At 49.5% G+C, this 10281-nt stretch overlaps 1 pseudogene; it reads left to right on the top strand.

Annotated features, from left to right (window-relative positions):
• The first annotated feature begins 5625 nt into the window (after positions 1-5625).
• On the top strand, positions 5626-7393 carry LOC123084037 (glycosyltransferase-like KOBITO 1; annotated as a pseudogene).
• The last annotated feature ends 2888 nt before the right edge of the window (positions 7394-10281 follow it).

Genomic DNA, 10281 nt, shown 5'->3' with positions numbered 1-10281 from the left:
ATCCTTTTCTTCCACTACCACCCCGCTCTCATTCACTATCACGAATGTCTACGTGCCCTCTGATCATGCTCTCACTATGGAGTTTGTCGAGGATCTGACCGCGGTCTCATCGGGTGTCTCCGGGCCCTGGATTGTTCTTGGGGATTTCAACCTGATTAGGGCTCCCCGCGAGAAGAATAACCATAACTTTGATGCGCCTAGGGCCGTGATCTTCAACTCTCTCATCAACTCCCTGGCCTTGCATGAGCTTGCCTTGACGGATCGCCGTTTCACCTGTACGAACCGCAGAGATCCGCTGACTCTAGCCCGGCTCGACAGGGCCTTCTCTTCGACAATGAATGGGGGGCATCCTTTCCGGACTCGGCTCTCTCCTCGCGTCCCCGGCCTACCTCTGATCATGTCCCCCTTGTTGTCACCGCGTCTACCCGTATTACCAAACCAGCTCGCTTCTTCTTCGAGAACTCTTGGCTGCTCAACCCTCGTTTCCTTCCCACTACCATCCCATCATGGACAGGCGCGGTAGGCGAGCGTTGCGTGGCAGGACGGCTCGCGGCTCGTAAGAAGAAGTTCCGGTCTGCGACCAAGGTTTGGAAACAGCAACACAAATTCATCCCCACTTTGATAATGATTGCAAGTTTGTGGTTGACCTCCTTGATTTCTTGGAAGAGTTTAGATGTCTGTCTACAGATGAAACACTGCTGAGGCAGGATGCTCATCGCTGCCTTGCCGCGTCCATCAAGAGGCAGAGCACGCACTGGAAACAGCGTGGGAAGTGCCGTGCGGTCCGAGAAGGCGACGAGAATACCAAATTCTTCCACGCCAGTGCCTCCCTGCACCGTCGTGGAAACTGGATCCGCGCGCTCGATGTCGATGGGCTGGAGGTGGTTGATCACCAGGGTAAAGTGGCCGCACTGCGGGGCTTCTTTGCCAACCTTCTCGGGCGCTGCTGCCTCCCTGAATGGCGCTTCGATCTAGAGACGCTGTACCAGGGCGTCCGAGGCATCGACAGTGGAGCCCCTGTGAGCCGCTTCTCTTCGGCCGAGATCAAGGAGGCGGCGGGGCTCCTCGACCGCTCGAGTGCCCCCGGCCCAGATGGCCTGGGCCCTGCCTTCTACCAAGCAGTGTGGGAGGCGGTGTCAGGCGATCTGCAGCAGCTCTTCGACGCCTTCTGTGACGGCTCGGTGGACTTGGAACCAATCAATCGGGCGTACTTTGCTCTCCTGCCAAAGGGGAGTGGGACGACTCCAACTCCAAGTTCATTCCGCCCCGTCTCCCTGCAGAACTGCGATGTCAAGATCCTATGCCGGGCGCTCACCACCCGGCTGCAGCGGCAGATTGGGGATGTGATCGACGTCGATCAGTTCAGATTCATTTCAGGGCGAAGCATCTCCGAGAACTTCGTCTATGCGACCGAAGTGGTGTAGTGCTACCGCGCGAGGAAAGCCCCCTCTCTCGTCCTCAAGCTGGATTTCGCTAAAGCTTTTGACTCGGTTAACTGGGCGTGCCTTCGTCGAGTCATGGAGGTGCGCGGCTTCCCTGTGAAGTGGTGCGCGTGGGTGGATGCTATCCTCCGTTCATCACGCTCCGCTGTGCTGCTCAACGGAGAGCCGGGGGCGTGGTTCCCGGTCAGGTGTGGGCTTCACCAAGGAGACCCGATGTCGCCCTACCTCTACCTCTTGGTGGCGGACGTCCTGCAACGGATGGTGCGGCGCGACCCCCTGCTCAAACACCCGGTGGTGGACGGTGAACCTCCGATCGTGCTCCAATACACCGACGACACCCTTATCATCATCCGTGCGTCTGTGAAGGCGGCGGCGCGGCTACGGCACATCTTGGACGACTTCGCCGCGGCCACTGGGCTGGGCATCAACTACGGCAAGAGCACCTTGGTGCCGATTCACGTTGCGGATGAGGTGGTGGCTGGGGCGCGGGGGCCCTCTCCTGCTCTGTATAGGGGTTCCCGCAACCCTACCTGGGCATGCCGCTGTCGTGGGACAAGCTGTCGGCGGCCGACTTCGCGCCGATGATCGCAAAGGTCGATGCCTACCTGGCTGGGTGGCGGGCGCGCCTTCTCTCCCCCGCAGGGCGCCTGGTCCTGATCAATGCGGTGCTGGACTCGCTTCCAGCGTACGCCATGGCCGCTATCGTCCTTCCGCCGGCCGTTGTTAAAACCATGGATGCGCTTCGCCGCGCATTCCTTTGGAATGCGGCCGACCGTGCCACGGGAGCCCAATGCCTGATTTCTTGGAGCCAAGTCTGCAGGGCGAAGTGCGAGGGGGGGGGGGTCGGGGTGCGAGACCTTGCCACCTAGAACAAGTGCCTGCTGCTCAAGATGCTCCATCGTCTACACTCGTCGGAGTCGAGGTGGGCGTCGTGGGTTTGGGCGGAGCTGAACGGGCGCTCCCTTCTCCACCCCGGTAGATGTCGCCATGCCGGGGAGCATGGGCGTTCTCTGCGCGGCATGCTGCCGCTCTACCGTGCCATGTCCCGTGTGCGTGTGCAAGATGGGCGAAGAACCTCCTTCTGGCTCGACTGGTGGCTGCCTTGCGGCCCCCTAAGTGTGGCCTTCCCCGCACTATACTCGCACACCACGTGCGCCGAGGCCACCGTGTCCCACGTCTGGGGCGGCGGGCTCGACCGCGTCTTGGTCCCATGACACACCCGGGCTGGTGCTCGGGAGCGTGCGGCCCTCCTCGCCATCCTTCCTGATGCACCTGCGACGCCGGGCGTAGACGAGAGGATGCTGCCGCTCTGTGGGCACCCGCGGTCCGGAGGGCTTGTTACGAGCCGTGCTTACGCCCTTCTGCGCTACGGCGGGCGTCTCTCGCCTCATGCTGCCTTCGTCTGGGGGACGCGCGCGCCGTCGCGGGTGAAATTCTTCTGTTGGCTGCTAGTCCATCGTCGAATCAACACTCGAGATGCCCTCCTTCGGAAAACCATTGTTGATCGCACGGGGGCCAGCTGCCCCGTCTGCTCGGCGGAGCTGGAAACTGCGGACCACCTGATGTTTGGCTGCCCGTTCGCACGCGAGTTCTGGCGCGCCGTGGGGTGTGTGGTGATCACGGCGGACACATCGGTGGAGCCGCTCTTCGCCCTGGATGTGAGAGCAGCAGTTGGAGATGCCTGTCCTGACACCTCCGTCCTCCTTTGCTGCTGGCATCTATGGAAGCATCGGAACGGTGTGGTCTTCCAAGCTATGGTGCCGTCCCTAGATCGGGTACTAAGCTGCTGTCGCGAGGATGCTGTTCTTTGGCGGGAGCGGCTACGTCCACAGGATCGCAAGGATATTGATGCATGGGTGCGTGCGTTGATGCGGTGATCTAGTCTGGGCTCTGTTAGTTTTCCCCCTTAAGTGTGCGTTGCTGTTTGTAAAAATGAGGACCCCCCCCCCCTTGGTGGTGACTTGGCAATTAAATTCAAGTGGAGGGACCCCGGTGACAGTTCAAAAAAAAAATCTCAGAAAAAAGTACAGAAAATAAAATGGTTCGCCAGAGGTTTGAACATGTGACCTGCAGAGTTCGTGAACAATTTTAATCCCAAAAATCAGTGCATTATTTTGCGGAAAAAATCAGTTCATTTTTTAGTCCCAAAAATCAGTGCATGATCGGTCATTCAAACCAGGAACCTCATCAGGTAAATAAGTGCCCGGGCATTGCACCACAACCGACAAGGCAACTTATTTTGATGTAAATTACAATTTATGAATATAACACACCGCGATCGTGTGACTAAACTGAATTGCATTCGGCGCAACCATTTTCAACATTTTAATTTTTCACATTTTTAAATTTTGTAAAAAATATGTAAACTATAATCATGCGTTATAAATAATATACATATAAATAAAATAAACTACATTAAAAATGTTCATATAACATCGAAACATATCCAGGTACTAATTTAACAAAAATCCATATAATTAAATTTTGTGACTATAACACAAAACGATCGTGTGGCTAAACTGAATTGTAGTCAGTGTGGACAATTGCAACGTTTTAGTTTTTTGCATTTTAAATTTTTGTAAATTATAATGACGTGTTATAAATAATAACATACAAAGAAAATAAATTACATTATAGAAGTTCATATAACATCAAAACATGTCCCCGTACTAAATTTAACAACCATATAATTAACTTATGAATTTAAAAAAAACTGTGATTTAAAACATGTTCACATTTTAAGAAAATAGTAAATTACTTCTAGAATTTTTTATATTTAAATAAATTCATATATATGTTAATTGTTTCCTGATTTCAATATCATATTCATGTAGTATATAAAAGTGATCGTGGTTTAAGGAAATTTTAGGTTGTTTAAAAGAGTTCAGGTGTTTAATAAATTTTATGTGTTTTCTATTTTTTTACATATTTTGTAACTAAAATTAAATATAAAATATGTATGAAAAATAAATAGGAGCCTAGTGTGCCATCGGATTGCAGATTCTGATGTGTACTATTCAAATCATATAAGCATATTTTATAATTCATTAGTATTTTAAATTGTATGAATATGTTTTAAAATAACACATTAATTCTATTTAAAATGACATGAACCTTTTGAATTATGCATAGTGTAATTATACTTTTTAAACAAGAGACGTCTTGTGTTGGGGTGGTATGCCTGGGTATTTAACTTGTTATATTTTGCTTATGGGATTAAAGTTCTTAATTTATATTATTCAGCCTAAAGTATATAAAGCTTATATATCTTACTGTGTTGTCAAATCCGACTCTGTGTGCTGGATAGCCAACCGCACGGGTAACCTGTAGGTCGTGAGTTTGAATCTGAGGAGTAGCATTTTTCTTTTATGCACGGCAGACCATCTCCCAAGATCACAAACAGGTCGCACGTCAAAGAACATAATCAAAATCGTATTAGTCGACGCAACTACTTCTTTCGTGCTGACGAGACTGGATATCCCTAGTTCTTTGAACGTCCTGCTCCAGAGACATATGTCGTCGATGGATACGCCACATTCCTGTGCTCCATCGTGGTCGTAAATGAGCTAGGCCCTGATCCAGTTCCGGCCTCGGACCTCGGAGACCATCTCGGCCGCTTGCTAGAAGATGGCAATAGGACCGACGATGGGATGATGATGACGACAGACGTGTCATTGGCCGTCGACGGTGAGACATTCCGGGCACACCGGTTGGTGCTCGCCGCCCGCTCGCCGGTCTTCAAGGCTATGCTCTTTGGATCCATGATGGAGGCTACCACGACCTCGTCAGCGCCCATCGTGTTGCACGAGATCACACCTGCGATATTGGGTGCCATGCTTCGGTTCATGTACACAGATGCCTGGCCCGAGGACAACGAGCATGTCGGCCACTCATCGTCCATTGAGATGTTGCAGGATCTACTTGCTGCTGCAGATCGGTATGCGCTAGACCGTCTGAAGCTCATGTGCGTACGAAAGTTGTGGGACAACATGTCGATACATACTGTTGTGAGTATCCTCGTTTATGCTGACACGTATGGCTGCGCGGAGTTGAAGAAAAAATGCCTTGACTTCTGTGCAAGGAAGGAGAATTTCAAGCAGGTGGCATCCACTGATGGTTATCCATTGTTTGTGCTGAAATTTCCATCAATTTTTTTTGAGCTAATCGAACACAAGGTTTAGGAATGGAGGTAGAGATAAATCCATATGTGTAACTAGACATACATTAATTCGAGCATAGCATTATTGATGGTTGGCCTTGCTATTTTATTTTATTTTTTATGTTGCATTGGTTGTTTCATCGTCAGCGGCCCAGAGGCGAGCCTCCTTATGATGAGGTTCACCATCTAATCAGTCCCACCCTCTAACACGATGCTGTTTCGGTGCCTTAGACAATTTCCTGGCCTTAATCTCTATTCTTAATGGAGCAGTCGGTAGTCTCGCTTCCCGGTTTTTTTTCGTTCATCAATTCTGGTTTATTTTCGTCCTCAGTTCCACCTCGTACATAACAGCGATCCCGCCCTGGTTCCAGCGCCGATTCCCTCCTCCCACACGGCCGATCGAGAAAAAAACGCTTAGAAAAAAATCTACAAAAATAAACCCACGAAAAAAAACTAGGGCGGGACAATTGGTCGCCGAATCCTGACGTTCGCCGTCGCTGCTCTAGGGTTGTGCTCTTCTCTGGCGTCGCCCTCGACCCGATCTCCGATCGCCGTACTCCACCGCGTCGGCGGCGGCGCGACGTGGCGCCACCTGCTGCTCCTCCTCACCGCCTAACCGCTCGCGCTCGCCCTCCTCGCGTTCGTGCTCTAGTGGCGTGGCGGAGGCGTGGACGACGCCAGCTCCCCTCGCCTGGCCGTGCCGGCCCCGTCGAGGCTGCAGTCCCTCCACTCCTCCGCCGCCTCCTGCGTCGAGGTACTCGCCGCCCCCGCCTTCCCCTAACTCCGCGGCTGGTCCTTCCACTTCGACGCGCCGGACACCCACCACCCCAAAGTACTACCTTTCCAATCTCACCTCCGCCCTCTTCCTCGCTGGTCGCCGGCCGATGTGTCCGACCTACTGATCTTTTGCTTGCTTGCCAGGTGTGCATGCAAACGAGCACCTCCACAGGCCTGGACTAGATCCTGCCGTGGCTCTTCTACCACAAGGTCATCGGCGTCGCACACTTTTTGCTCTTCATCGAGGGCAAGGCCGCCAAGCCCAGCGCCGCCGGCGTCCTCGAGTCCATCCCCGTGCGTTCCTCGCTTGAGATTTCCAAGAATCCAGTAGTACCAATTTCACTCTGCTTGTTCTCAATCTCTGATTCTGTTTCTCTTCTTCTTCTTTAGGGGGGTGAAGGTGGTGTACAGGACCAAGGAGCTTGAGGAGCAGCAGGCCAGGTGGTCCGAAACAATCTTCGCCGCCCGCGTGCCTCGTCGGGCTATACACAAATTCATTTCGATGCCCATTCTGATGATGTATATGTTTCACCTGCAGCCGAATCTGTAACGAAACCTGGCTCGCTGGATTCTTCTACAAGCCTTGCAACCACGAACTGTTTTTGAAGCAATCACTCAACATGGAGATGACCATTGTGATGGCCCGGGTATGTATGTTTGTTTTAGGCTTATCACCAACAATTATTAATAGTGTTCGTTTAGTGTATTGTATTTATCATAAACAAAAAGCATTTTTCTTCATGGTAGGAATCTGGCATGGATTGGATAATGCATCTAGACAGCAATGAGTTGTTATATCCCGGTAGTATTGCATCAGACGCCTGTTAGTTGACGTCCCCGATGATGTTGACATGGTTATTTTTCATAACTATGTAAGTATACGGTGGTCCTAATACACCTGCTGGACTTCTTATGCATAGTAATTAACTTGCATGTCTGCACTCTGCAGGAAAGCATCGTCGAGTGTGATGATATAAAAGATCCACTCAGTGAGGTAAACCTTCTCTGTATTTAAGAACATAATTTCCTCAAGTTCCGTTGGATATAATGTTGGCTGATGTAAACAACTTATGTCTAAATACTCTGATATGAATTTTGTTTGTTCGGTTTACGTCTGAAGTATGATACTGTGGTATGATTTATGTGTGTCTGATACTGTTTACATTTGCTTGAAAAGATAGTTTCGAGTTGCCTTGTTATCTGCGTAGCTTGCCATACTTCTGTTTAGCCTATAATCCCAGAAATAAGTTCTTATGCTCTTTTAGTGTAGACTGGGCATTGATCTAGCTAATTTTGCATGTTACTCCGAAAGAAAAGAGAAGAGAATGAAAGAATATTAGACCTCTGGTATGTGCAACAAGTCATCGCTGACAACAGATTAAGTAACTTTGATGAATTTTGACATTCAATTCTTTGCTGCTTGTTAAATTTAATTAAGAGCGCCGAACCTAGGTGTGTGCAGCCTTGCTTTTATCTCTACTCCTAAAGAAGCAGTTGGTAGGATTGCGTCCACGGCACGGTTTTTTTTGTCCCACCACTTTCGTCCGGGTTTTTTCCGTCCCACCTCCCACCACCACCTGCATTTTATTCTCTTTACAAAATATTACAGAAGAAAAAAAACCGTGCCACCACTCCTGAAGGAAATATGCCCTAGAGGAAATAATAAAGTTATTATTTATTTCCTTATATCATGATAAAAGTTTATTATTCATGCTAGAATTGTATTAACCGGAAACATAATACATGTGTGAATACATAGACAAACAGAGTGTCACTAGTATGCCTCTACTTGACTAGCTCGTTAATCAAAGATGGTTATGTTTCCTAACCATTGACAAAGAGTTGTCATTTGATTAACGGGATCACATCATTAGTTGAATAATCTGATTGACATGACCCATTCCATTAGCTTAGCATCCGATCGTTTAGTATGTTGCTATTGCTTTCTTCATGACTTATACATGTTCCTATGACTATGAGAGTATGTAACTCCCGTGTGCCGGAGGAACACTTTGTGTGCTACCAAACGTCACAACGTAACTGGGTGATTATAAAGGTACTCTACAGGTGTCTCCAAAGGTACATATTGGGTTGACGTATTTCAAGATTAGGATTTGTCACTCCGATCGTCGGAGAGGTATCTCTGGGCCCTCTCGGTAATGCACATCACTTAAGCCTTGCAAGCAATGCAACTAATAAGTTAGTTGCGAGATGATGTATTACAGAACGAGTAAAGAGACTTGCCGGTAACGAGATTGAACTAGGTATTGGATACCGACGATCGAATCTCGGGCAATTAACATACCGATGACAAAGGGAACAACATATGTTGTTATTCGTTCTGACCGATAAAGATCTTCGTAGAATATGTAGCCAATATGAGCATCCAGGTCCCGCTATTGGTTATTGACCGGAGACATGTCTCGGTCATGTCTACATTGTTCTCGAACCCGTAGGGTCCGCACGCTTAAGGTTTCAATGACAGTTATATTATGAGTTTATATGTTTTGATGTACCGAAGGTTGTTCGGAGTCCCGGATGTGATCACGGACATGACGAGGAGTCTCGAAATGGTCGAGACATAAAGATTGATATATTGGACGGTTATATTCGGACACCGGAAGTGTTCCGGGTGATTTCGGAGAAAACTGGAAAACCGGAGGGTTACCGGAACCCCCCGGGAGAAGTAATGGGCCATATGGGCCTTAGTGGAGAGAGAGGGGGGCAGCCAAAGGTGGACCGCGCGCCTCCTCCCCCCTGGTCCGAATTGGACTAGGAGAGGGGGGGCGGCGCCCCCCTTTCCTTCTCCCTCCCCACTTCTTTCCCCGTCCTAGTAGGAGTAGGACTCCTACTAGGAGGAGGACTCCTCCTTGGCGCGCCATAGGGGCCGGCCGGCCTCCTCCTCTCTTGAACCTTTATATACGGAGGCAGGGGAACCCCAGAAACACACAAGTTGATCCACGTGATCATATTCTTAGCCGTGTGCGGCGCCCCCTGCCACCATAATCCTCGATAATATTGTAGTGGTGCTTAGGAGAAGCCCTGCGACAGTAGTACATCAAGATCGTCACCACGCCGTCGTGCTGACGGAACTCTTCCCCGACACTTTGCTGGATCAGAGTCCGGGGATCGTCATCGAGCTGAACGTGTGCTAAAACTCGGAGGTGCCGTAGTTTCGGTGCTTGATCGGTCGGGCCGTGGAGACGTACGACTACATCAACCAAACGCTTCCGTTGTCGATCTACAAGGGTACGTAGATCACACTCTCCCCTCTCGTTGATATGCATCACCATGATCTTGCGTGTGCGTAGGAATTTTTTTGAAATTACTATGTTCCCCAACAGTGGCATCCGAGCCTAGGTTTTATGTGTTGATGTTGTATGCACGAGTAGAACACAAGTGAGTTGTGGGCGATATAAGTCATACTGCTTACCAACATGTCATACTTTGGTTCGGCGGTATTGTTGGACGAAGCGGCCCGGACCGACATTACGCGTACGCTTACGCGAGACCGGTTCTCCCGACGTGCTTTTCACATAGGTGGCTTGCGGGTGACAGTTTCTCCAACTTTAGTTGAACAGAGTGTGGCTACGCCCGGTCCTTGCGAAGGTTAACACAGCACCAACTTGACAAACTATCGTTGTGGTTTTGATGCGTAGGTAAGATTGGTTCTTGCTTAAGCCCGTAGCAGCCACGTAAAACTTGCAACAACAAAGTAGAGGACGTCTAACTTGTTTTTGCAGGGCATGTTGTGATGTGATATGGTCAAGACATGATGCTGACTTTATTGTATGAGATGATCATGTTTCGTAACCGAGTTATCGGCAATTGGCAGGAGCCATATGGTTGTCGCTTTATTGTATGCAATGCAATCGCGCAGTAATGCTTTACTTTATCACTAAC

The sequence above is a fragment of the Triticum aestivum genome, chromosome 4A (assembly GCF_018294505.1).
Source record: "Triticum aestivum cultivar Chinese Spring chromosome 4A, IWGSC CS RefSeq v2.1, whole genome shotgun sequence".
Classification (NCBI taxonomy): domain Eukaryota; kingdom Viridiplantae; phylum Streptophyta; class Magnoliopsida; order Poales; family Poaceae; genus Triticum; species Triticum aestivum.
The sequence above is the reverse complement of the archived record's forward strand: the minus strand, read 5'-3'. Positions and strand labels throughout refer to the sequence as shown.